Consider the following 6,225-nt stretch of genomic DNA (forward strand, 5'->3'; position numbering starts at 1 on the left):
CTGCTACACTTAGAAGTGCTGATTTATGACCAGGACCCCTCTGTCCATATCATGTTACTCATTATAATCTAAAAAGCCAAACTGATCCTAGATCAGCACTCATACTTTGGCACTACTCTTACCTAGTAAAACATTGCTGCATTGCTGGCTGCTACACTTAGAAAGAGCTGGCCACTGCAGCACAAAGTTGATCGACCTTGCAGCCCAATCAAGCCCAAATGTGGAGGAGGTCAATACTCTTTAAGGTTACAGTAGAGAGTAGACCTTTAGAAAGGTCTAAGATTAGAAATGAAAGGCAAAGGTTAGCTGATTGGCCAGTGGTACTGTAGTGACTGTACACATGTAAGAGTCAAGGACCAGTTTTACTTGAGCTTTAGTGAATTGACTAGTCATTGATGCCCAGTTTGCCAACCTAAGGTGAGCTGTAACAGATTTGCATTTGTATAACAGGCTGGACATCTGCCCAACCGGCCAATCAGAGGTCTAACTTATATAGAGGTCAGAATTGTAATGTAATCGATGATATGACAGCAAAACGACTCTCCTCTCCTATGTAAAACATGCTGTACACTGCATTAGATTGAGATTGACAGGGCCACATTGTCTGGTGCCTGTCGTGGCCCTCACTGTACATCCACATACACCGTCTGTAATATGAGGCCCTAGGCCCTAGGCCATGCACTCTCATATACCAGACACATGAGACCTATAGGCTTCATACAGCTATAGGCATTGCACACGTTGGCAGGTTTCCATAGGTCTATTACTGACCACCTGGACGTGGCAGAAAGCCAAGAATACACCACCATCTCAAATATACTTATCATCTCAGATCATGTCAATGCTACTTTGACAAGTTATGGTGAACAATTCCAGCTGATCTAAATTCCATACAGTCAGTTCACATTCACACTCTGCCTGGGCTGAGTGGTCTAAAGAGTAGAAGCTTGAAGACAGATGTGTGAAGTTTTTTATGCAGAGTCAGGAAACACAGCCGTCGCCTTCGTCATGTCTAGCTTGTTTTACAGCAGACTACTGTCTAGTACAGTATGAGTTGTTTTACAGTAACCTACCGTCTAGTACAGTATGAGTTGTTTTACGGTAGCCTACCGTGTAATATGAGAGTAAAGCATGGGTTCGTTTAAGTAGCCTACATATGATACTGTATTACAGTATGGGTTGCTTTACAGTAGCCTACTGTCTAATACGCAATATATGGGTTGTTTTACAGTAGTCTACTGTATAATACGGTAATACAGTATGGGTTGTTTTACAGTAGACTACCGTCTAGTACAGTATGAGTTGTTTTACAGTAGACTACCATCTAATATGTTAGTACAGTATGGGTTGTTTTACAGTAACCTACCGTCTAGTACAGTATGAGTTGTTTTACGGTAGCCTACCGTGTAATATAAGAGTAAAGCATGTGTTCGATTAAGTAGCCTACATATGATACTGTATTACAGTATGGGTTGCTTTACAGTAGCCTACTGTCTAATATAGGCAGTACATTATGGGTTGTTTAACAGTAGCCTGCCGTCTAATATAGGCAGTACATTATGGGTTGTTTTACAGTGGCCTGCCATCTAATACGGTAGAACAGTATGGGTTGTTTTACAGTAGCCTGCAGTCTAATATGGCAGTACAGTATGGGTTGTTTTACAGTAGCCTGCCATCTAATACGGCAGAACAGTATGGGTTGTTTTACAGTAGCCTGCAGTCTAATATGGTAGGACAGTATGGGTTGTTTTACAGTAGCTTACCTTTCCTGTGTCTCATTCTAGGACATAACTAACCGTACATAGTCTCTGGTGACAGACATTTAACATAAACTGCTAGCCAGCGGCAACACACAAAATATTTGGTTCCCTACATAACACTGTGTGCCTCCTGGCTCGGTAGCTGCATGGTAGAGTAGAGTGATAGTGGTGGTGGTGGTGGTGGTGGGGGGGTTTCTGGGCTCTGCCTACATTGGCTGGTACTGTACAGTCACTACAGTGAGTGGTGGTGAGGTTTCTGTGCTCTCTTAGTGAGTGGTGGTGAGGTTTCTGTGCTCTCTCAGTGAGTGGTGGTGAGGTTTCTGTGCTCTCTCAGTGAGTGGTGGTGAGGTTTCTGTGCTCTCTCAGTGAGTGGTGGTGAGGTTTCTGTGCTCTCTCAGTGAGTGGTGGTGAGGTTTCTGTGCTCTCTCAGTGAGTGGTGGTGAGGTTTCTGTGCTCTCTCAGTGAGTGGTGGTGAGGTTTCTGTGCTCTCTCAGTGAGTGGTGGTGAGGTTTCTGTGCTCTCTCAGTGAGTGGTGGTGAGGTTTCTGTGCTCTCTCAGTGAGTGCAGCCTGACAGCCTGTTGACTGTCTTTATCAGTTCTTCACCAGCACCATGTGGTCAGTGAGAGGCTGAGAGCAGTCAGATGGATGGCTCCAGAGCAGAGGGCAGTCAGGTCGTTCCCATAAAGATACAGCCCTACCAACGTCAGAGAAATGAATGGTGATACAGGCTTTAGTTCCACATAGTGTCACTGCTGTTGATGTTGATGTAAGCTACTTACATAAAAGGGTCGTTCCATTTGATTTCAATCACTTTTTGACTGCACCCTTTTTGACTCAATTTTCTCTACATATTTGCAACTTTCAGACCTGAATGCCAAAGCATTTAGGAGATAAGAGGTGCTCAAAGTTGACCCATGTCTCATACTCCACCCTACCATGAGACATCCATGTCTTCATCACTGGAAAATATAAACCGTTGAGTTTAATATCATTTAAAATCTTACAAACAGGGTTGTCAAATATTTATTTTTTTTCTTTAAAAAACAATGTTTTTATTAAAATGATTTTTCCTTTAACATCAAATATCTAAAAACACGTAAACTCAGATTCTTTTCATTTTCACATATGTTGTAGCTCAGATCCTATTTTACGTCATCTGATGTGTTTGTGTTGTTCCAGTCATCGGTTGAGACACAGTAGACTCTAGAATATAGACATGGATGTCTCATGGTAGGGAGGCGTCTGCAAAATGGCTCAACTTCAAGCACCTCTATCTCCTAAATGTTGAGTCATTCTGGTTCAAAAAGTCCCTTTCTGACACTTCTAACAGGGGTAAATATGTCTGGGAAGTTACATCCAAAACTAAAGGGATGTGGTCAAAAAGGGATTGAAATCAAATGGAACGACCCACAAGTCTATTCACACGCTGGGAATTGTACTGTAGAGAAATGTGTCGTTGGTGTTGAATGGCGAATGGATTAAACATTGTCTATAAAACGATGACTTCAAATGATAGGCGATCTGCAGAAGAGGATCCACAGTGATAACGGATTACAGTACATTGCTTCGAAACCACAAACATCTCCTATTGACTCAATGCATTGTCATCGCACTAGCATGCAGAGCATGTACCAAAGGATTCATGTGACCAGCTTAACATGTACGTTGTCCATCAGAAATAACCCCTGGTCAAAGTGGTCTCGACTCGCAGACCGTTTGTGTGAAGTGCTGCTGCTACCCCTTTTATTTTCCATTCATGTCCGATAATGGTATCAGGCTTGACCTCTGACCTATAGGCATACCAGACAGAGTCAGACAGCAACTGGAATGATAAAGACAAGTGGAAAAGAGGCTAGGTCAGGGAGGGAAACATGAGACCCCCACCAATCCTCTACCCACCCTGCTACACTGATCTATTCCAGACCTTTAAGGCCCTTCACCACCTCTCCCATTCTAGCCCTGTAAAAATAGACCATATTTTTCACTAGCAAGAACACTAAGTAAGGCTACGGTCTAAATTGATGAGCCATGTAAATGTGTAGGTCTAAATAAAGCCCTGTCGGTGAGGTGTGTGGGATATTGACAGGACGAGAAAAGTATTTCACAACACTTTATTTCTTTAAACTGTCAATTACATTAGAAAAATTACAGTTGTGTTAAAAAAAAACACCAAGTGAATTAAGTGCATTTTGCAGCAATTCAAGTTTTCAATAGTTTGACAGACAACGATATATTATACACAACATGAATAATGCTTTGCTATATTTTTCATTTTTCTTTTTTCAATCTAGTCTAGACTTGAGCCATGTACATTATGTGAAAAGAGTTCAAGTGTAAACGTAATTATTTCCATGAGATATCTATTTCAGTAGATATCAAAAAACAGTACAGTATAAACACGTAGAAATACAAAAGTATAAAAAAAAGAATAAGTCTAAACAAAATGTTGCGTTTTGTTAGTGAAAAAAAACTACTTTTCAGAATTGCACTTTCCACCTTGGCTCTAAATTGTGTATTCACCACAGTGAATATCCTAGTTATAACTAGTTGATAAATAACTAGTTACTCTTTCTAAAAAGCAGCTTGTTCATCAAACCAATCCTTATCTCTTAGCCCAAACCTCTCCTCAACTGCAATAATACAGTACTTCTAATACAGTCTTGAGTTAGAGTTTTTACTATTCTTCCTCCTCTTCTTCTTCCTCCTCCCCTTCTTCTTCCTCTGTCACCACATCATCATCATCATCATCCCCCAGTCCAAAGCCCATTTGGTACAAGATGACCTCCACGTCTTCTGTGCACAGTGTAAGGTGCTCCATGTTCTCGAACCCAGGCTCGGGCCTCTCTAAGTTGGAGCCTTTAGCTGCCTCTTTGGCCTGTGCGATGAGCTCCTTCCCACTAATCAGGAACTCGGCTGCATTGCCCTTCTCCATGGTCTGGGCCGCCTTCTCCTTTAGGTTGATACTAGCCTGGAGCTGCTCCGTGTACCTCTCCACCAGGGACCTCAGCAACCCCAGCTTCCTCTCCTCCTCCTGGGTGATCTTTTCCAGGAGCTGGCCCTTACGTTCCTCCAGGATGGCGTAGAGCAAGTCGAAGTTCTCCCCCAGACGTCTCTTCTGAAGCTGGCTGTTCTCCTCGATGCTCTTGCATGTGTCCTCCATCTGAGCCATCACGGCCTGGACACAGCTGTTACCCGCCGCAAGGAGATCTACAGCGTTCCGCAGCTCGGCCTTCTGGGTATCGTAGATGCTCTGCAGGGGTGACACCTCACAGTCCTTGTGCTGGCCGAACACTTTGCACATGGAGCAGGTGGGCGTCTGGCAGGTCACACAGTAAATATTGATGCGCTCGTCCTCATGCTCCGTACACATGGGCTCCTTGGTGTCTTTGTCCTTCAGCGGTGGGTCTGCAACGTTACTTCCTACTTCTCCGCCTCCGCTCTCCGGCTGCTGCTTGTAGATATCAATGATGTTCTCCACTAGCAGGTTCCTCTGCAGGCCGTAGACGCCGTGGCGGTCCAGGACGACCTCGAAGCGGCAGGTGGGGCAGCGGAAGATTCCCCCGGAGTAGTGGTAAGGGTTGCGGGAGTCGTAGAGGTCGCTGGCGCAGCCGCGGCACAGGTTGTGTTGGCAGGGCAGGATGACTACGGGCTTCTGGAACATCTCCAGGCAGATGGGGCAGCTCAGCTGGCTCTCCAGGCTCTCCCTGGGGCTGGGCTGGTGCGTCACCTGGCCGGTCTGGATATCCATGTCTGGATAGAGGTGTTTCTCTGTTCTCACAAGGTATAAGTCCTTAAAGTTCTGAGTGGGAGGCCTAGGCGCTTTGTCTTAGGTGGTGTGGCTCTTTCTCTGTCTGTCTCTCCTTCTATTGCAGTCTGGTATCGTGACTGCTTTCTCCACTTGGTTTATTTTGATCTAGCCACTCTCCGGCCACAGCTGACAATTTATACTGCTGGGCTGGAGGTGACACCCGAGCCTCCACGCGGTCTGAGGCACGGGTCCCACCCTTTGCTTGTTTGCAAGGCTCAATTCTGAGATAATTAACCCCTTCTGGCCCCGTCACATGTCATACTTAGCAACACCCCCCGTCCCGCCCTCCCCTCTCTCTCTTTCTGTGGGAGGGGCTAAATCAAATAGACAACTGGCCAAACACCACACCACAAGATACGATTAGGGTCGTTCACATCTGTTTACATCTTTGATTGACCCCTTTCGGCCTCTGCAGAAATAGGTCACACATAATGCATATGCCTTCTCATAGCCAGACATTAGGTATGTTAAAAATTCATCTCTCGTGGACAGACTACGTAAACATAAAATAAGCATCTGACCAAATTATGCAAGATTTTAGTAATAACATAAACATGTCCACATTCTGGCGTTATGCAGAGAAATTGTAAACATGCTGGTTTCCTTGAAGATGCTCCAGCAGACTGTAAATCTAATCCACGGCTGACAGAAAGAAA

General features: G+C 44.6%; 1 pseudogene; it reads right to left on the reverse strand.

The window, feature by feature from the left end:
• Window positions 1–3,857: 3,857 nt before the first annotated feature.
• Window positions 3,858–5,683, reverse strand: LOC116362709 (E3 ubiquitin-protein ligase TRIM63 pseudogene; annotated as a pseudogene).
• Window positions 5,684–6,225: the final 542 nt, after the last annotated feature.

The sequence above is a fragment of the Oncorhynchus kisutch genome, unplaced genomic scaffold (assembly GCF_002021735.2).
Source record: "Oncorhynchus kisutch isolate 150728-3 unplaced genomic scaffold, Okis_V2 scaffold875, whole genome shotgun sequence".
NCBI classification, from domain to species: domain Eukaryota; kingdom Metazoa; phylum Chordata; class Actinopteri; order Salmoniformes; family Salmonidae; genus Oncorhynchus; species Oncorhynchus kisutch.